The 23277-nt window shown below is 36.9% G+C and overlaps 1 protein-coding gene across 5 annotated transcripts in view; it reads right to left on the bottom strand.

Moving 5' to 3' along the window:
- The window catches only part of LOC106062362 (uncharacterized), a 55409-nt gene extending 47868 nt beyond the window's left edge, over window positions 1–7541 (bottom strand). For all 5 annotated transcript variants that reach the window (XR_008775373.1, XM_056014392.1, XM_056014394.1 and 2 more), the window contains exon 1: window positions 7371–7541. The gene's annotated coding sequence lies outside the window, so the exon portion shown is untranslated. The remainder of the gene's footprint in view (window positions 1–7370) is intronic.
- Window positions 7542–23277: the final 15736 nt, after the last annotated feature.

Below are 23277 nucleotides of genomic sequence, written 5' to 3'. Positions count from 1 at the left end.
ATGACATTATTACTTTAGGTTACAATGTACACAAATTAATGGTAATCAAATGGGTCTAAAGGGTCTCATGAATGCCACTATGGCACGCATAAAATTATTAAAGGTTTTATAATATTCTCTTATATAAGGGGCTATATGAGCGTCAAGTTAAATATATTGTTATAAACTCGGTGGTGGCACAGATGGGGGTAGTGGTGTGTGTGTAGTCAGCCGACACAAATCGCCCCAGGCCAGCGCTAGACGAGCGGTCAACCGTGACGATTTACCACGGTCAGCCGAGACGAGTGTCAACACGGCGGTTCGGGAAGGATCGACGGCGGTCCGGGAAGGATCGACGTCGTGAACAGAGCTCAGTAGCGTCACGAGAGTTATAGTCATCTGACCACCTAGAAACGTCGAGCGGCGTTCTGTCCGGTTCGAGAAGGCCAGTAGGGACCCTATATAAGAGCGGAGGTGTCGCAGTCAAGACGGTTCAGAAAGGAGGTTCACGACAAGAGTTCAGAACACGGTCGACTACAGCACAGTTCAGCGGTGTGGTTCTGTACGGAGCATTACGACGGTTCAGTGCGGAGTACTATCAAGTACATTTGAGACGAACGGCGTCTTGATCTTGGTCTGTGATCGAGTCCGACACAACGAGCCCAAGTGTGTGAAGTCAGTCCTGAACTGTTGAACCCAGTGCAAGCCCGGAACGAGACGGAGAGGCCAGTGCAAGACTTGATACGGCGGAACGGTGTTATCGGAGAGATATTTGTTATCGCAGAGCTATTTGTTCTGTTCTACGTGCTGCCAATTGTACAGTATTGGCTGTTATTTATGGACATTAAACCTTTACGTTACTTTGGAGCCCTGAGTTGTCAAGTTCTTTAAGTTGGTGGTGTATGGTGCAGTTTGCAGAGAGCCTGGATAGTGAGATTCGTAACAACTGGTGTCAGAAGTGGGATCGGATCGGAATCGGATTGGATCGGATCTACTATGGCTCGTCTGAAACTGCTGTACGAACTTGAATTTAGAGAACTGAAGGAAGAACTCCGTGATCGAGATCTGAAAACGAGCGGAAATAAAGAAACCTTACAAGCACGCCTCCGAGAATGTATAGTTGAAGAAGAGGAAGATCCAGACACGTATCTGTTTGAAGTCGCACCAGATTTTGGAGAGTTCATTCGGGCTATGAGTGTGACACTGAAGAAGTACACCGAGGACATCTGTAGAGAGATTAAAGAGATGGGTACCTCAGTGAAAGAAGTGACGAGCCACGTGGTCAAAACGATGGACGTGGTGGAAGAAACCCTGTACGACCAAAGAGACTTGAAAGATAAAGGAGCTGCGCCATCGTTAAACAATGAACTACTACCCACCCAAAGCTTTGAAGAAATATGCAGTGACAACGGCATTGCTGATGAATGTGGTGCTGCCTGTCCATCTGAAAACAGGGAGTACAGACCTGTGGAGCCGAAAGAGACAGATGAAGAGACAATGGAAGCTGCCCATAGTTCGAACGAATCTTGTGCTGAAGCTTTACCTGATATGAGCACCTCAAACAGCAAAACAGATCAAGAGAACGCTGATTCTGCCTACAAGCCTGTTGCTGAGGGACGTTTACATGATGGAAGCTACCAGCGAGGCTTGGACCCTATAGACGTTCGTCCAGATGCTAAGATCAGCGAGAGAAGCCCTGGTGGTGATCATGAGAACCCAATGATACTTGATGAAGTCGTTGAGAGACAATTGCAAGTCGGAAGATACCAGCCAGATCGGCACCCAACAGACGTTGGTCAGGCTGCCAAGACTGGAGAGGAAAGTCCTGACGGTGGTGAAAAGAATCCAAGGAAGCTTGACGTTGAAGTTGATGAACATTCGCACGATGAAAGTCATCGACCAGGTCTGAAACCAACAGGCGATTGGCCCGATACTGAGACGAGAGAGAGGGGTCCTGATGGTGGTGAAGAAAGCCAAATGGAGCCTGAAGCCGAAGACGAGGGACCTTTGCACGAGGAGTGTTACCAACCTGCCCCACAAGCATGCCCCCCAGACAAGGCTGAAGATGATGACCTGTCCCACAATTCCATGTCCTGTGGATTTGAAGCCCATCCCAGTCCTTCTTCGCAAAGCCCTATGAAGCCACCTCTTTGGTCAACAATCTTTGTAATCCCTGCCCTTACATCCTATACCTCTCCATGTGTCAAGTGGCTGTCCTCTGTACCGACAGACAAGAGAGCGATGCAACCAAAACGTCACTGCAAAAAGAGGACGATCAACTGGAGGAAAAGAAGAAGGCGGCGTTTGCGTAGTCCAACGTGCATAGTGATTCAACCAAGAAATAACTGCAGCCACATGAAGACCAACTGGCGGAGAAGAAGAAGAAGGCGACTTTTCCTGAGTGCAACATTGATGACGATGCGCTCACGACATCAATGCAACCAGATGAAGGCTAACTGGAGGAAAAGAAGAAAACGTTTACTAAATTCAACGTGGGTGGCAATGAAAGCACGACGTCGAGGCAAACAGGGGAAGGCCAACTGGAGGAAGAGAAGGAAGCGACCATTGCTGACTGCAACATGGATGGCTCCATCAAGCTCAAGAGGCAAGCCAACTGCCACTGATCGACCCCCGCCTGCAGCTTTGAAACTTTACAGCCAATGTCATGATGTTGATTCTGTCCGGGACGGACAGATCTAAGGAGGGGGCAGTGTTATAAACTCGGTGGTGGCACAGATGGGGGTAGTGGTGTGTGTGTAGTCAGCCGACACAAATCGCCCCAGGCCAGCGCTAGACGAGCGGTCAACCGTGACGATTTACCACGGTCAGCCGAGACGAGTGTCAACACGGCGGTTCGGGAAGGATCGACGGCGGTCCGGGAAGGATCGACGTCGTGAACAGAGCTCAGTAGCGTCACGAGAGTTATAGTCATCTGACCACCTAGAAACGTCGAGCGGCGTTCTGTCCGGTTCGAGAAGGCCAGTAGGGACCCTATATAAGAGCGGAGGTGTCGCAGTCAAGACGGTTCAGAAAGGAGGTTCACGACAAGAGTTCAGAACACGGTCGACTACAGCACAGTTCAGCGGTGTGGTTCTGTACGGAGCATTACGACGGTTAGTGCGGAGTACTATCAAGTACATTTGAGACGAACGGCGTCTTGATCTTGGTCTGTGATCGAGTCCGACACAACGAGCCCAAGTGTGTGAAGTCAGTCCTGAACTGTTGAACCCAGTGCAAGCCCGGAACGAGACGGAGAGGCCAGTGCAAGACTTGATACGGCGGAACGGTGTTATCGGAGAGATATTTGTTATCGCAGAGCTATTTGTTCTGTTCTACGTGCTGCCAATTGTACAGTATTGGCTGTTATTTATGGACATTAAACCTTTACGTTACTTTGGAGCCCTGAGTTGTCAAGTTCTTTAAGTTGGTGGTGTATGGTGCAGTTTGCAGAGAGCCTGGATAGTGAGATTCTTAACAATATTCTACATAGACTACAGTGTAATACTAATTTAATCTCACAAATTTTCAAAAATAATGTAATAGCTTACATCAGTAGACAGTGCTATTAGTATGCTTCATCCTTTAGGGCCAACAAACATAGCGTTTCAAAAGCAACATAAGTCCTTGTCCCATTAAACCATTGTGGATCTGAACGAAGTGGTCGTCTCCTTTCCATTAGGACTAAAACAGAAAGATTTTAAAACTCCTTTATCCCACTATCGGTAAGAGTGTTACTAGATCAGCTGTCGTCATCAAGAAGTACATAGATGTCAAACTCATAAAGCGCTGATTGTGAATGTGTATGTGTTTCGTGAGTGAATGTTGTTCGAATTTTTCATACATATTGTTTTTGTATAGTAGTTAGGCTGAGGTTGTCAATCGTAGTCAAATTGAATTTCCATTTGATTGGATCAATAAAATTATCTTATCTTATCTTATCTTTCTTTTAAAGATATAGAGTATTATAGAGCAGGCATACAGTTATCGATACGTCATAAAAAAACATAGTGATTTTGAGAATAGATAAGCATATAATTGGAGACCCATCATATGATATACAATTTACGAAATGTACTGTTTAGAAATGCCTGGGCCGATTCTGACATCCAGTCCGCCCCTGGTGTGACGTGTTGTCACGTGATGTTCCAGAAGGAACTCGCAGTGTTTCTGCAACATTGGAGAAGCGATAAGGGATCCTTTATAAACCAGAGACTTAGTGTGAAAGGACAGTCGTCGGTAGAGTCGTCGTTACTGTCGTTTACTTTGCGAGACAGTAAAAGAGAAATGTGTATGGCTCGGTGCTAGTTAACTAGAGTATAGAGTTAGCTGAAGTGGACTAGAGTCATTAAAGTCTATACAACGAACTACAGTGGACTTGAGTCGTTACAGATGGTACAGTTGAAGTAAGACGTGTACGGCTCTGCTTAGATAGAGTTAAGTACGACATCGAATAGCTGAGTAGAGCGGGTTACGGCTCGATGCTAGTTAACTAGAGTATAGAGTTAACTGAAGTGAACTAGAGTCATTAAAGTCTATACAACGAAGTAGAGTGAAGTGTAAACTGCCAGATATAGTACAGTCTTCTACGCTACAGTGACATATTGCTAGAGTTATGGTCAATTTTAAATTTATTACCTGTACATGCTAGAATACACCTTAGAGCAAGTTTATATAAACGATTAATTTTTACTTAAGTAAGTAAAAAACTTTCGAAAAAATTCTATTTAATAATTTTTTTTTAAATTTTTAAACTTTAATATATGAAATAGACACAAGACCCTGTTTTTAGAGCTAGTTATCAGTGAGATAAAAAAAAACAAAAAAAAACGAAATAGCTTTAGTGTAAATAAAACGTATTACCTGTGACGACCTGTGTAACTATAGTGTAAGTTTAGATCTACATGCTTGACTAATCAGAGCAATGTCCTATTTTCTTGCCAAATCTTTAAGTACAAAAAACACTATTGCGTATGCGCAATGAAAAAGGTCGCGGTGGTCTTTGTATCAATACAGTAGACTTGGCCTACATGTGTAAGTCTATGTGGTAAGGTTATTAAACTCAGTCGTATGCACAGCCAATTTATTTATTTGATTGGGAGGGTGGGGATGCAATTTTTGTTTTCTATGCCTGGCTAATAGATCTATGTAACTCAGGATCTAGATCTCAATAATATGCCTACAGACTCACGATATACTTACGATTTACTGCAGGAGGGATGAATGACTGCATAGAAAATACAATAAGCATACACATAAGTAACCCCGCATGACCTAGTAAATTAGTAAAACAATGAACGCAACAATATATAGTACCAGGTGACCGAGCCTCGCTCGTTTGAATAATGCGTTGAGAAAATATATTTACTTATTTTGGATCGGGTAAAGACTCCCAATTCGAAGAGTTGCATTCGTGTTCTTTTAGTTCTAAATGTCAATGGACATGGCGATTAGAAAGGAAAGTCTCTTAAGTCCCTATATAGAACACGCCTGAAACATTTTCAAACCGATATAACTGTCGATATGAGTTTTCCCATTGTGGCCAGTTAGTTGAGATTTTTTTTTCTCATTTATATACAGATACGTTGAAGATTTAAAGAAAATCGTTAGAGCCGTTTTCAAAAAAAAATGATGTATATATATAATATATATATACATACATACATACATGCATACAAGAATTTCTCACTTGTGACTAAAGGATAGACCACGAGACCTTCACCAGCTATAAAAAATCTTTTAAAAAATGGTCAAAAAATGAATATAAAGCTGTGCAGTAACAAATTTTAAAGCCTCGTTTGTTGATATATGTCTCTCCTGATGTTACCAGTGAGTTTAGTTTGGAAATGGTTCTGACCTCTTCTTTTTTTTTTTTGATACAGTCAATGAGAATAAAAACGAAATTAAAGTATAGATCAATGCATTATTGAGAGGAGAAAATGATATGATTCTTTTATCTGCTTGTCTAATGATGTAATGATTTATTGAATACAGTTATGGATGTTTAATCTGTATTGCAGTCAACTATATGACAAATTACCCAGCAGGTGTTGTGAGTTTCTTGTTCGGGTGTATTCCAGTGCAGTAGACTAACAACACAAATAAACACCACCGATTTTAACTAGTGAAAAGATGTGGTCAACACTGATGAACAATGAATATAATGTTTAATCTAAGAAAGAGGCCACAGTCAAAGTCTCTGTGAAATAAAACACGTCTTTACCCAAAAGAATCCTATCGCTAACTGATTTTCCAGTCTCTAACCCAAAATATCCCAAGCGTCAGTAGTCCCGTTCAATATACGTTTTCTATGGTGCGTCTCTAACTAACTAATAATATAAACCAGTGATACCCAAAGTACGGCCCGCGGGCCAGATCCGTACGTGATGCCATACAACAATGCAATGAAAAAAAAACAGAAAAAAAACAACTTTTGTTTACAGTTTGACAATAAACGTATTTATATTTTAAGCACCATGTCTCGGATTGCAGATGCCATGCACAACAGCAGCAGAGATAAGGCTAAAAATATCGTTTTTGTAGGCCTAATTTTTACTCATGTGGCCCGCGACGCGAGAGTCGGAAATAAAAATGGCCCGCAGGTCGAATTAGGTTGGGCATCACTGATATAAGTGCCTAACAATACATTTCGCTAGTCATCTACTTGAAGAAGGAAGGCAACTGAATTGCTCCCAAATGTTTAAATTTAAACAGTTAAATCCCCTTATTATGTGACATATGCTATTTTTAGGTTGTGGAAAATAAAAGTATGTTGAGGTCAGTGACATTTCTATAAACAGAACTATTAGTGTGAGTTTATTGGAAATTATAGTTTTAGTGTGAGTACATTTTTAGATGTACTTCATTTTAAACTAATCTCTACCGTTTTTTTTTTTATTTCTTACACTGCAAGGATAAATAGATGAACAGATAGATAGATAGGTAGATTCCAATAAATAAATAGATGCTAGATAGATGGATAGATAGATAGATAGATAGATAGATAGAGATATATAGATGATAGATATATAGATGATAGATATATATATAGATAGATAGATAGATAGATAGATAGATGATAGATAGATAGATAGATAGATGATAGATATATATATAGATAGATAGATAGATAGATATATAGATAGATAGATAGATAGATAGATAGATAGATAGATAGATAGATTGGTAGATAAATATATAGATATAGATGATACATAGATATATAGATATATATATAGATAGATAGATAGATAGATAGATAGATAGATAGATAGATAGATAGATAGATAGATAGATAGATAGATAGATAGATAGATAGATAGATAGATAGATGGATAGATAGATAGGCTACTTATAGTTTATTACCGACATATTGTATAGAAAAAAAAACTTACAGCACAATTTTAAAATCTAATGTATGAAATAGACCCAGGACCCTACATCTAGATCTAGTAATAAAAGAGAAAAAAACATCAAAATTGCTGCAGTGCTAAAGAAACGATCTACGTCAGGGTAGATCTACATGCTTGACTAATCATGTCAATGTGCTATTTTCTTGTCAGATCACTAACTACGAAAAACACTATTGCGTATGCGCAAGGAAAAAAGGATTGGCAATCTTTTTATCAATACACTAGACTTGGCCTACATGTGTAGGTCTATGTAATAAGGTTATTTACTTTTTGGATAGGCGGGTGGTGATGCATTTTTTTTTTATTGCTGGCTAATAGATCTATGTAGCTCAGGATGTAGATCTCAATAATATACCTACAGAGTGACAGACTCACGATATACTAACGATTTACTGCAGGAGGGGTGAACGACTGCATAGAAAATACAATAAGCATACATATAAATAGCCCTTCTGGACCAAATTAAACTAAGAATATATAAGCCACGAGGCCTTCGTCAGCTACATAACAAACAAACAAGAAATATGATTAACTCGAATAAGCTTTTAGTTAATGCAGATGCATGTTTGTATAGGATGTACAACTCAGTGATTGGGATCTACATCCCTTGTGACTGTTGTTATCAACCAAGATGGCGTATGAATAAACAGCTGATTTGTAATTCATAACTAACAGTAAGAGTTTTGTTATTAATCGTGTATGCTAATTAATAACAATTAATTAACAGTTAACGTATCTGTTTAATACTAATCTTCATCGAGAGAGAGAAGAAATTACCTGCGTTAGTGTAAAACGGCGCAACTCATAAAGAGGGGGGGGGGGGTTGATGTTTAACAATGCCTGAGTGCGCACACAACTTCATAACGTTTCGAGAGAGCCTGGCACTTGTCCATGTAAGTGACGTAACTGTCAGACCTGCAAGCACACACTTGCTAAATCCTTCATCGATTGTCCTGAAATGACCCCTTAAGGTTAGTGGTAAATTTAACTGTAACAGTAGATGTATGCGATAGAATGCTAAAGCTGCCAAATAATTGACATTAGAAACACAGGCACGACTGTCACAGTATTGTTTGTGAATTGAGAGTTTAACTCAAGAGAACTCACTAAGACACAGGGTATACACTAAGGTAATGGGTCAATGAGAAGACTTAAGTAAAGCAAGTTAACCTATAGTCCTATTAGAGAGTAGAAGTATATAGGACCTGTCTTACATTTCCAGAGTCATTTAACATTTGATGATTTCTGTTGGACTATATTTTTTGCAACTTAGTTTAACAAAAAAAGTGCATTTCCAATTTTATAATTATCGAATGTAAACAAAAAAAACAACTTCATGTCTGCTGACGTCTTACTTTGCTGGTGTGGTATAGATTGCTTCTTTATGTACGTATTATTCATTCACAGACCTAGCACAGTTCTGCCTACGGAGACTAGTTAAGCACTCATGCTAGTAATACTCATCTACTCACGTATATGAACCCAATGTCACGCAACACACAAATAAAGGCGTGACATTATTTGGTTGCCAGTGTGGTATTTAGAGGTGCTGTGGCTGAGTGGTAAAGCGCTTGGCTTCCGAACCGGGATTGTGATTTTTTAATTTCGGGATCTTGAGTCTACCCAGCTCTAATAGGTACCTGGCATTAGTTGGGGAAAAGTAAAGGCAGTAGGTCGTTGTTATGGCCATATGACACCCTCATAAGCCGTAGGACACAGAGACAGTTAAACTTTACATCATCTGACGAATAGACCACAAGGTCTGAGGGGGGAACTTTTTTATGGTATTTAAGTGACAAGCGCCTTATAAAGAGGGACCATAGGTACGTTCGATATCTTTCAACTAAGTTCGTTTCAATTGAAACTGCCATACAACAATGCAATGAAAAAAAAAAAAGAAAAAAAAAACAACTTTTGTTTACAGTTTGACAATAAACGTATTTATATTTTAAGCACCCTGTCTCAAATTGCAGATGCCATACACAACAGCAGCAGAGATAAGGCTAAAAATGCAACGATGCCAAGTGATTACATATTCCCAACCTGTGACTGCAGCTGTGTATCAAGGATTGGCCTCTTTAGTCACACAAGTAGTTGCAAAGGGAAAAGATCATCTTTCAAGACGTCAAATAACACAGAGCCACTTCACGGGACCAACAGCAAAGAAAATTGTATTTATAATGAGATGGGGGGAGACTACCACTAAACACTTTTTACATATTTTTTTTCAACTATTACAGCCACTTTGATTTCCCGCGCTTTAGCATCATCGTAGCTTACTACTTTCTTGCCTCGATAGAGAACAAACTCAAACTTATAACTGTCTTTTAATTAATTTATTTTTTCTGGGGAGAATTTGATGTTAAATGTTCACTTGCCCCAGCGTTCCCGAAGGGGAGTTAGAGGTTTAAAAACCCTCTTCCATAGAAAATTCATGCAAACCATAATCACCATGTTATATGAGCTTAGAAAATTCTTTTTTTTATTTGACACACACACACACACTATTTTCAATACAAAACTAACAGTCTGAAGATATATAGAGTTTACATTTCTTTGTTACAAAAGTTCCAGCTTCAAGACTTTAATCTTAAGTTATAAAATACAGACGTTACTTCATTAAAAAACTATGATAACGTCCAACGCGTGTCTGCCTAATAACATTCAGTCACATTTAGAAGATGTTTCAAATCAATCCAAAGTTGCATTGAGAGGGTGTTTTAAATGAATTCAAAGTCACATTGATAGAATGTTTCAAATTAATCGAAAGTCACATTGAGAGGGTGTTTCAAATGAATCCAAAGACACATTGAGAGGGTGTTTCAAATAAATCCGAAGTCAATGTGACCTAAAATTAGGATAGGTCATAAAGCCGTGACTTCTGCTGTACTGCCAAGTTATTCTAGTGATATTTTGTGGTCCCAAATTATACTACCCAGGCTATTAATTATAACCTCTAGATATATAACTTACTAAGACATACAAGTAATAACTTTGAGATTTCAGTACTACTAATAAAGAGTTTATTAAGGAACAAAAGAAAAAGATCATTAAAAGAAAATGGGCATAAGGGCCAACAAAGGCAAGCCAAATAATGAAAAAAAAAATAGTAGGGCCGGTTCAGTTCAACATAATATTATGACTTTGCCATGCGCACCGCCATCCAAGATAGTGCAGAAAGAAGGTGCGCACTATCTGTGACTAAGCAAGTCGGATGTTGACATTAAGAGACTAACGATTTCCGCCCAAGTAGAGAGCCAATATGGAGATGCTGTACTCAAGGCAGATGCCCTTTGTGTTTGTCATGTCTCTATGTAAATAAACGTCTATGTCCTCGTTAAGTTGCCTCACTTAAGTTATTACAATAATCATAGAACTGCCATCACAGAGGCCCAACAGTGTCTCAGTTCAAAACAAACAATGGATTACAATAATATAATACAGGTTCTAACAGTCCATGAGACACACAACTGTCTCTTATCATGACAAAAGTTTGTCTTTTACATACTATACGACCCAAATCTGGTCTTTATAAAAAAGAACACATACAGGAAAGGATAAAAGACTAAGTAAATAAATAAATAAAGTCTACTTAGCTCGTTATTGAAAGGTAAATTCCCATAAAGTGGCACACTCCTCTTGATTAACACATTCAGAGCAAAACAACAAAACTATTATATAAACATTATGGAGATTTAGTTCACAATAATGTACAGTGGTCATCTGAAAGACTCAAGAGGAAGTGGCAATTGTACACAGTTAACAAGGGACTTAAATCAAGTAATAACGGGGACTAACTCTAATAAAAAAAAATGGTTGCCACCCTTATAGTCCCACTTGTCACAGTCACATTGAAAGGATGTTTCAAATAAATCAAAACTCACATTGAAAGGATGTTTCAAATAAATCCAAACTCAGATTGAAAGGATGTTTCAAATAAATCCAAACTCACATTGAAAGGGTGTTTCAAATAAATCCAAACTCACATTGAAAGGATGTTTCAAATAAATCCAAACTTACATTGAAAGGGTGTTTCAAATAAATCCAAACTCACATTGAAAGGGTGTTTCAAATAAATCAAAACTCACATTGAGAGGATGTTTCAAATAAATCAAAACTCACATTGAGAGGATGTTTCAAATAAATCCAAACTCACATTGAAAGGATGTTTCAAATAAATCCAAACTCACATTGAAAGGATGTTTCAAATAAATCCAAACTCACATTGAAAGGATGTTTCAAATAAATCCAAACTCACATTGAAAGGATGTTTCAAATAAATCCAAACTCACATTGAAAGGATGTTTCAAATAAATCCAAACTTACATTGAGAGGATGTTTCAAATAAATCCAAACTTACATTGAAAGGATGTTTCAAATAAATCCAAACTTACATTGAGAGGATGTTTCAAATAAATCAAAACTTACATTGAGAGGATGTTTCAAATAAATCCAAACTTACATTGAAAGGATGTTTCAAATAAATCCAAACTCACATTGAGAGGGTGTTTTCAATAAATCCAAACTTACATCGAGAGGGTGTTTTCAATAAATCCAAACTTACATCGAGAGGGTGTTTTCAATAAATCCTTATTACCACTGAAGTTCTTCGGCTCTTCCTAAAGTATAATTAATTCTTTTATAAAGGAGACTGTATAACTGCCTTTTATAATTTAAACCAAAACTCTTTAAGACCTCAGCAATGTCTATGTTAACGTTATACACTCTTATCTTCAGATATTGATGGAAGTTTTGTTAAGTGATAGCACAGTACATCTCGAGATACGAGATAGTCCAAATATTAAAATTAGAAAATAGTATCAGAAGATGCATTAAACAGATTTATTGTCAGGGGCTATTTGTATTGTAAAATATTGAAACTAATTGACGTCATTACTAAATAGGCATGGTGACATGTTTATTACATTAAAAGCACATATTATGTGGTGATAAATATTAAAATGCTACTATATTAACAAAATGAATATAGCATTTTAAATTATTTATCCTTAATCAAATATTAAAATATAAATTGATGTTATAAAGAGATGTAAACTTCTCTTCGTTGTAAAAATACAATCTCTTTATTGGCAACTACGATTTATGATCCAAAATATTGTAATACCTCGGTATTATTTTAAAAAAAATACAACCTATGTTCCATTGATAGAATTGGTCTCATTTAAAAAAAAAACAGAGATGGCAAACAACTTAAGACAACAAACTAATTAGTAATTAAATTATGCTGGATAAAGCGCATTTGTGATTAAAATGACGTCTGCTGTGTTTCTTTTCTATTTTCTGCGGTGATGTGACCCTCAACAAACGTGTTGGGAATTTATTTATGTTTCATGATGTTTATTCTGAAGTGTTTTATGCTGGTGTTATATAAGGCCAATCATTATAGAAGACCTGTTAATAACTGAGACTAATCTTAATAGAAGACCGCAACACTGACCTGCGACGTCTCAAGCTATGGTCAGTTTACACTAATAGCCCGTTGCCACTTCACATGTCTGTACAACGTGGCAATGAACTATTGGTCTCCATTGCCCACCGATTGCGACGTCGCAGGTTAGTGTTGCGGTCCTCTATTAATATTAGTCTCAGTCACATCGACACAATGATGCATTCTTAAGTATAAAGTGACATAGACACACAAGAGCAAAGCGAGACACTCAAATTCTTCAGCATTCACTGCCACACTATCTAATCTAGGCTAATAATAATAATGGCTATGTCTTGTCTTCGATTCCGAAGATGTAAGATGAGTGCAATGTTTCACTTGACTACGCAAACTGTTTGCGACATGCATAGTTTACGGCAGCTCGTGCTGACAAAGCCGTTGTACGCCGGCGATCTACTTAAGTTTTCTGTCCGTCTTCTGCGCCTGTCTTCAATAATGGCTTTCTAGGCTCTTATCATGCCAATATATCTGACCTCTGCCCCATACTTATCCCATGAGCACAACCGGGCATAGATACTTGGATACACTAGGCGAAGTGAAATTGGTGGCCCTAAATGAAATAGATAAACAAAAATTAAACAGTGAAAATAAAACTAGTTGCTCCAACCATATTATTGAGGACAATTTTAGCTATATCTTCAGGACAAAAAAAATATGTAAGAGTCCTGAGCGAGTCCCCACCTACCGTAGGCCCTTGACAGCTGCCTAGTTTGCCTATGTCTTAGGCCGGTTCTGTCATGAGTTAATGGAGAGATCGCAAGTGAATGGATAAAAGATGTATCATCACAAAGTTCCACAATCCAATCCATCAATATTGTTATAGGTCATGAATCATAATGGCCAGTCTGGTGAATGTATTTTTATTGCAAAGGAGTGAAAATAAAAGATACATCTTTTATTTTGATATTTGATTAAAAATAATCTATTGATATTTTTTTGTTCAAGATATTAAAAAGTTTAATACTTATCAACATATATGTGGATTTATTTATGTATAAAGATAGCAATATTTGTCCTCACAGAGACTATCAGTTTGTTTCAATATTTAACTATTCAAATAGTCATGTACTTATAGACCCATTTAAGCCAAAGTAATTCTTCAGTAATTAATCACTTTTGTATTGTCTCTTTCATGGGACAAAGTATCAGTAGCAAGATAAATAATTTCAACTAATCATGTGATTTAGTACTTTAAAGTGTAACAAGATAAATAAACAAAAAGAAAAATAAGTAAAACCCCTTAAATTACAATTTAGCCACCTAAATAAATACTGTAAGATGTATTTCCCTTTTTCGATATGAAATATTCATTGATTACAACAAAATAATTAGTTCATTGTTTGATTATTTTTTATTGGTTTATGTTTTGTTAGAGATAATGAGTAATACAGTGAAGTTTTAAATTGATTACAAATCAGCCGCTGCTGAAAATTATAAGAGACTGCATGATGGTTATGTGTCGAATGATCTTGTGTGTAAGTGGTTTAGCTTATTTGCATAACTTTTATATACTTTCCACGTATATTTATATTAATATATATATATATATATATATATTTATTTATTATAGAAAATTTTTTTTTTAGACATGCATATTTCCATAGGATTGAGGAAAGATGAACACCTCAGAGTGTGAAGTTTAATTCTGAAATTATAGAAGCCAAACCCGAATAATGGACAATTCTAGCATTATTAAGAATAACTATTGGATCTGTTATAGCCGATTACGTACATATTGATTCAAGGTTTATTCGCGTAACCTTTAAATACTCGCCATTTAAATCTAGCATTAAAAAAGGTAACAAGATACCTGGAATTGGCTGTATATCATACAGTTTTATTCGTGGCAACAAAAAGAGAGATATATTTAGTTCTTTCTGCAGGCACTTTTTTGACCTCATTTAAAAGGAAAATAACAAATCTATTCAAAATTTGCGATTTTAAATGTAAAACTAACTTTAAAAAACCTTTGACCTCTGTGGAAAAATTAAATATTTTTAAAATGTTAACAAAGTCAACTTACTGATAGACCTAGATCTACGTTTAGTGTTTGTTAAAGATTAAATTCTTAAATGTTGAAAAAAGACACTATTTGTCACTCAAATATATTAATTTATGTATTTACAAACAAATTTCGGACACTCATTTGGGGGCCCTCCTCAAGTGTGAACCAGGGGGATCTTTAAATTCTCCCCCTATCCCCCCCTAGCTACGCCACTGCCCCCCCCCCTTACGACTTAAATGACTTGCTTCTTGTCATGGAATTTTTTTTTTTTTTTTTATTTATGCACCATTTCCACAAAAGATTTGTCAAGCTTCATTATTTCTCTGTATTTTGCCTTTGATAGAACCTCTATAAAATGGCAAGCTCGTCCATTATGCTGAGATTACATATTAGTTAATTCTTAAATCTCTACAGAGATGACATTAGTTATATCTTAAATGTCTACATTGATTACATTAGTTAACTTTTAAGTGTCTACAGCAGGCATGTCAAACTCATTAAGGTGTATGGGCCACATAAAAAACTTATTAAGACCTGAGGGGCCGCAGCCAAAAATCAGTTGCAAAACAGCCTACTAGTTGTATGTAAATTATAAACAATACATTAGAATACATTATTTAATGGCATACCTGTCCCATAGTTAGCTAAATTTGTAGTACTATTTGGTAATTATAAATTACTATAATTACGCATTATTTTCTTTCTCTTGATGCTTGACATTCTTTCTGGGATACAAGTTTATAAATGTCTGGTTGAAGCTTGTTTGCCACTGACGCTTTCATCACTGATGACAAATTTTGATCAGATAATCTCGAACGGGAAGGTGTTTTTGTAGCTTTCATTATGGAAAAGAACTGCTCACAGAGATCAGTGCTTACAAACATAGCAAGAATTCGGGCTGCACATTTCCGCAATTCTACGTTCTTTACAGGTAAATAACTGTAAAATTTTGGCACAGCCACTTCTATCTACTTCGCTTTCAACAAAGATCCAGACTACTTTTCCATCAGCTCTAGTTGCACATTATAGCAGCATTTTCAGAAGCAAATAAAAATGGAGATACAAACAACGAAAATTCTTGCTCGTATGAAACGAAGTCAAGAAAACGGTCATTGAAAAGCATCTACTAATGATTCCAGGTGTAGGATATATTTACCAAATGTTGTAGCCCTATTTAATCTTTTAGTTCCTGACACGTTGAGAAGTGAATAAGATTTCTATTCATATTTGATTTATCCACAGTCGTAATTTTGCTTGAAAGCACTTGACATGATCACACGCAGTTGTGACAATTTTGTCTTTACTTTGAAGTTTCAAATTCAAGTCTTGCAGGTAACCAATAAGATCAACTATAAATGCAAAATCCTGAATCCATTCGTCAGTTTGGAAATGTTCAACAGGTTCATCTTTCATGTTCAGAAACAATACATTTTCTTCACGCAGTGCAAACAATCTCAGCTTTAACGACACACTCCTTCATAAGATCACATTCACTAAATGATTTGCTATGGCTTGCAATTAAGTTTGACAAAATTTAGCTTACTTTCACTGCAGACTCATTCTCGTTGTTCAGCTTAACTAATATTTGTTTCAATTCAAGTAGCTTGTTATCTCTTATTTTCTTATCTTATCTTATATAATACAGACGTTACTTCAAAAAAGAAGATGATTACGTCCTACGCGTCATGCATTTAGTAATGCATATTAACCAATGACTTAAATTCTGCCAAGTCACTGGTTTTCCTGGCTAGCTCAGGCAACCCATTCCGTGCTCTAATAGCACTAGGGAAGAAGGAGTATTTGTACAAATTTGTCCTAGCATATGGGATGAGGAATGTGCCTTTATCTTTGTGTCTTTCAGAGTATTTTATTAAATTTTGTTTTTGTATTTGAAGATTATGGTTCAGTGTTTTATGTGTACATAATCTTTATTACATTCTGACCCTTCATTCTTTCGGAAGACCTAGAATAGGTTCTTCCATGAGTTAGTGAAAAAATTGTAGATTCCCCGACATTACTAGCAAGGGGGTCTGGGGGAGCACTAGGAGCTCTTCCAGCGAGGGGCGAAGCCCCGCCGCAAAGCACTATTTCTGATATTGAAAACCAACAAAATGCATATTCTGAGGTATCTACAGTGCATTTTCCTGCTATTAAAAACCTAATGTGCTATTCTTACTGACTTAGACCCTCCCTCGTCGTTCGGCGCATTTGACGTCAAACTGTTTCCATAAAATTGTGGACTCCCCGCCATTACTAGCAAGGGGTTCTGGGAGAGCGCCAGTAGCTCCCCAGCGCGGGGCGAAGCCCCGCCGCCAAGCACTATTTCTGGTATTGAAAGCCAACAAAATGCATATTCTGAGGTATATACAGTCCATTTTAATGCTATTAAAAAGTTTTATTTCAAAAACCTAATGTGCTATTCTTACTGACTTAGACCCTCCCACGCCGTTCGGAGCATTTGACGTCAAGCAGTTTCAATAAAAATCTGTCACTGGTAATGTCTGAACCCTTTTCCCACCTACCATGAGGACCTCCATGAATGAGTGGCGTCAAGTTGTACTAGGATATCATTGCAACTCTTCTTATGCGTAATTCATTTTTTCGGAGAACATGTCCCGCAAACCTCATGCGTCGTTCTCTCACAATCTTTCTAAGGGGTAACTCCCTTTCGGCATAGGATTTCCTTGATTTAGATACGATCTCTATAACTGTTCCTGAAATCTGTCTTAGCCATCTTTGTTGAGCTATATTTAGTGTTTTTCGATTTCGGTAGATGAATATTCACTGCAGTTTATTAATGGAGCTCTGCCACTGGTAAAAATGTGTAACCTCTCTTGAATACGCTCTTGGAATTAAGTGACTGTAGTTTGCTTTAAATTTTATATCGAAAAGAGAAGTTTTATCGTCAAAATCTTCTGTTGGGGGTTTTCCACCTCAAAATGCTCTGTAGGGGGATCTTAGACTCAAAACCATCTGGAGGGGTTTTAAACTTTAAAAAAAAAGCCATCTGTAGAAGAAACTCAAAACCCCCGATTGGCTTGGCTACGCTCAAATAATTTTAGTGTGTAATTTGCTTTTTTTTATATTGAAGATGTATTTTTAGCACCAAACCCCTCTGAATGGGGGTTTAAACTCAAAACCCCTTTCGGCAACGCTCATAGCATTTTGAGTGCGTAATTTGCTTTTTTTTTTACACTGAAGATGGCGGGGGGTTTAAACTCAAAACCCCTTTTGACTACGCTAATAGATTTTAGAGTGAGTAATTTTCTTTTATTTATATTGAAGAGGTACTTTTTTGCTTCAAACTCCACTGGAGGGAAGTTTAAACTCAAAACCCCATAGACCACACTCATAACATTTTTAGTGTATAATTTGCTTTTTTTTATTATTAAAAAAAAAGAGGTATTTTTTACCTTCAAACCCCACTGAAGTGGGGTTTAAACTCAAAACTGAGTCAAAACCCATTTAGCTACGCTCATAACATTTTGAATGCGTTATTAGCTTTTTTTATATTAAAGAGGGGGTTTATCGTAAATTTTAGACGGGGTTTTAAAATCAAAATCTTCCTTAACTGTGCTCTTGGAATTAGGGGATTTTCGTTTGCATTTTTTTTTGTTTTGTTTTATAGAAGAGGGGGAGTTAACTGCAAAAACCCCAGGTAGGGGGCTTAAAACTCAAAACCCCTGGTAGGGGGTTTTAAACTCAAAACCCCTAGTAGGGGTTTTTAAACTTGAACCGCTCTGGTAGGGGTTTTAAACTCAAACCCCCCTGGTAGGGGTTTTTAAACTCGAGCCCCCCTGGTAGGGGGTTTTAAACTCAAAACCCCTTTGGTTGTGCTAGGGCAAGTGATGGTTTAGTATTAAAATCTCACCTAAAATAAACAAAATCAAAGCAAAAAATCAGTCACTAAATTCCGACTCCCCCCCCCCAAGGGGGGGGGGATTTAATTTCGGGGGGGGGGGGGGTTGAACCCCAAGAACCCCCCCCCCCTGGCTACGCCCATGTTAGACATAGAGTTGAAGCTAGGTGCTGAAACAAATGTGAGACATACATATATTAAACATAGAGTTGAAGCTAGGTGCTGAAACAAATGTGAGACATACATATATTAAACATAAATGAATAGCAGCACCAAGGACCAAGTTTTTAAGAGAGAAAGTAGTGAATTAAAATGCTACGAAAAAAAGGGACTGTGCCGAACGAGGCTCGAACCAGTGACCATGGAAACGACAACACCACCTAGCGATAACGCGCGAACTTAACCCCTAGACCATCTGAATAACTTTGTGAACAATATTAAATATAACTTTTATTACACTATAGACAAATCCCGTCGTAATATGAAATGAAAAAAAAAAAAGTAGCAGAGTTTACTAATAACATAAACTTTATTTTAAACAAAATCTAACTCACTACAATAATACTTTTCAGTCTCACATTCTGGAGTTGCTGACGACAATGCTAATCACCATTCAGTGCACATCACATCCCCAGTCAGTAAACATTACCAATCAGTACACATCATATCACCAAACCGTACACATCCACAATCAGTAAACATCACCAATCAGTGCACATCACATCACCAATCAGTACACATCACTAATCAGTACACATCACCAATCAGTACACATCAGCAATCAGTACACATCACATCACCAATCAATACAAACCACCAACACTAACACATACTTATCACCAGACGTACTAATACCTTAAGCAAAGTGTTATTTGTTTCTTTGGAGATTTGTTACCATTTTTTTTTACAAAGCTTATAGCAACTCTGTCTGTCCTGTAAAAAGAACATTTTATTAGCCTCACACAAATTTTCGAATCAAGTTCAAACATTACACAATTATTCACTGCCGTAGTCAATATGCAAAATCTTATCTTCTTATCTTATATAATACAGACGTTACTTCAAAAAAGAAGATGATTACGTCCTACGCGTCATGCATTTAGTCATGCATATTAACCAATGACTTAAATTCTGCCAAGTCACTGGTTTTCCTGGCTAGCTCAGGCAACCCATTCCATGCTCTAATAGCACTAGGGAAGAAGGAGTATTTGTACAAATTTGTCCTAGCATATGGGACGAGGAATGTGCCTTTATCTTTGTGTCTTTCAGAGTATTTTATTAAATTTTGTTTTTGTAGAAGATTATGGTTCAGTGTTTTATGTATTATTGGGTTCAGACATTACCAGTGACCAATTTGTTGATCAATTAGTTATTATTAATCATTGAGAATACACAAGTATGGTTTATACAAGCCGTGGTTTGTCTAATCACAGCGATTATTGCTCCCACACTCATTGTCGGATCAAGTTGAATCTTTGCAAAAATATTTATTGTGCCAAACAAAACCTGAATAAAAAAAAATAAACGAATTAGTAAATTAATTATTGATTGTTAATTATTTTGTTTGATGTCGAAAAGGGGAAATAATTTCTTATTATTGACAGGTATAATTGTAAGTGTGTATTACTTTTCCTTGATTACTTTTGTTTTGTGTTTTTAAGGATTTAAAAAAATATATATTTTGCTTATTTGCCCCTTAGTTTTGTTGTATTCTTATTTGAGGGGAGGGAATAGATTATGTTTAAGATTCATCTCTTGTTACAATGTTTACATTTATATGTATATCTTTGTCTTTTTTATAGTAATTCATTTACACTGTTGCGATTAGCTATTCAACTTTGAGACTCACCCATAATTATACATTATTTTTACATAAGAAATGAGACTGAATGGTCCATTAATTACCACAGGCTATTTTCAATAATTTTTAATTGAAATTTACCCAGCTTTCATTTTCTTTAAGGGTACAATATGTATAATCTAAAGGCATTACATTTTTGGATTGTCCCATGTAATAGGGACATATTACTATGATAATTAGTATTTAATTGTATGTAAATTAAGAATTTAAACTTGAAGCCTACATACTCAATAAGCATTGGAGTTATCATATCCAAGTTTAATGAACGTTGGCACATGATAATCTGGAGTAGATAAAATGTGTATCCAGATAACAGAATAATAATAATACTAATTAACTACTCTGTTCAATATAAGAAATTTCACCACACAAGATCTGTTAATCATTTTTTCTCCATTCATCGCTGTCTTTGACCTTGGATAGAATTTCATTCAATTTGAATATTATGTTGTCTTCATATGGCTTTCTATGTCTACCTCATTTTCTCTTTCTTGGTACTGTTCCCTTAAAGAAGGTCTTTGCCACCCACAAGGACCTTGTGATGTTGTCATACAGTTTTAGTTAGCGTTGTTGTTATTTTTCGACCGTGGTTAACAGGTCCGCAAGGTTATCATTGCTGGAAGTGGTAGTGGGTATAAGCACGCCACTACCTATAAAACGCTTTCTAAAAATAGCCTCTGACAACCAGTCCAACTCCTGGCCCTCACGTGTGACTCGGATATTGAATATGGCGGAACTCTTTTTCACTAAAAGGAGAATGGGCAAAGGCGAGTAACTGGCTCCCTAGCCAGTAAGCTTCGGGTAGGAGGTGCTCGTCAGCTTTTGCTGGCTACCTACCTAAGAGGAGGAAAACTCTGAATTCAAACCTCTTCTGCCTTCTGCCACAATCAGTGCTACACCCTGGCAGAGGCATAAGGTCAGATACACAAGGCATCAGAGTCACTGAACAACAACCAAAGAAAAAGTATACAGCACTAGCAAAGCGAATTATAAATATTGTGCAGCGACACGAGTCGATGGATAGTCTTCTTTACATGACATCATTTTATCTTAATTTTTTTTTTTTTTATCATTTTTATTTATTGATGTAGAACAGTGGTGGCCAACCTAATTCGACCTGCGGGCCATTTTAATTTCGTGTCGCGGGCCACATGAACGAAATAGTTCAATGACGAAATGAAATTGACCTGAAACTATGTGATTAGAATAGAAACCTGTGGATCTTGCACTTACATAAATTAATGGTATATTCGAAGTTAATCTTCTTTTTAAGGAGGCGCTGTGGCTTGCCTTCCGTTTCTGGTGAAGACTGGGATTTTTAATTTTTGGATCTTTGGCCGCCTGTGAGTCCACCCAGCTCTAATGGGTACCTGACAATAGTTAGGGAAAAGTTAAGGAGGTTGGTCGTTGTGCTGGTCACATGCCACCCTTGTTAACTGTAGGCTACAGAAACAGATGAACTTTACATCATCTGACCCATAGATCGCAAGGTCTGAATAATTATAAAAATAATAAATTATATGTAAACGAAACGTGTTTTATAATAATTTTTAATGAAAATAAAATTCTTTAAAACTTTATTCCGCTTAGAAAACAAAACTGGCAAAATTTTACCACAAGAAATTTGTTTCATTATTTGGACTTTTAAAACACCTTAAATCCACATTGTATTCATAGCCTCATACGAAATTCACAAATTAACTTCTTTATCTAACTCTCGATTGACTTGGGATATTAAAAAAGTTAAAGTAAGTTTTAATAAAATTATTCTCTCGGCTCATAATCGGTTTATCGGACAATCTGCTTATTCGGACTGAATGCTAAAGTTCCGAAACAAATCATGTTAATTCCTGTACAAGTGATTCGATTTTTTGGGGCCAACATTTCTACTAATGAACGTGTCGGCGATATAGATAAAGGAACCACAACTCATGTTTTTAAGCGGATGGAAAGTGAGTTATCATCAAGGAGCCTCTATGATTGAAGATTACGCACTAGCGGATCCAGAATTTTGGAGTGGGGAGGGGTGATTTTTTTCCAAACCCTAACACTAACGCCCAGTAAACCCTAACCCTATGCATAAACGTGCGTACATCATATATATATATATATAAAGTCACATTTAGGCCTTTCACTTGATAGCTCGGGGGTCTGTGGAGCGATGTAAGGCCATTCAATGGGGTTCGGGGCCGTAAGCGTTTTCTTGCATTTTTCACGGCAGAAACGTATTCTCCTGACATCTACAGCTCATTATTCATCCTATTAAAAAAGGAACTTTTGAAAAATGTTTTACTTCAAAAATATTCTAATATGAATTTATAGGCCTTTACTATATTGCAAATAAAACGATTTGAAGATACCCTACATATTTAGATTAAGGCTTTGAAGATCGCCCCGAAAAAAAAAAAATTCTAAAAATAATATTTATAAAAAAGCTCATTTGTAACTGCAGGTGTGGACTGGGTATCAAAACCGGCTCGGGCATTTCTAAACTATCCGGCCCATAAATTGTATATTATATGATTGACATCCAGTTCTAGGTCTACCTGTCCTCAAAATCATTATGTTAAATTTGATAATGTATCGATAGATGTACACGTGCTTACAGTGAACACTATGTCCGTATAAGGAATAAAGGCTTTATGTTGCTTTTTAATCGTAAAGTGTATAGGCCCTAAAAGGATGAAGCTCTACCGA

The sequence above is a fragment of the Biomphalaria glabrata genome, chromosome 16 (assembly GCF_947242115.1).
Source record: "Biomphalaria glabrata chromosome 16, xgBioGlab47.1, whole genome shotgun sequence".
Taxonomy (NCBI): Eukaryota; Metazoa; Mollusca; class Gastropoda; family Planorbidae; genus Biomphalaria; species Biomphalaria glabrata.
The sequence above is the reverse complement of the archived record's forward strand: the minus strand, read 5'-3'. Positions and strand labels throughout refer to the sequence as shown.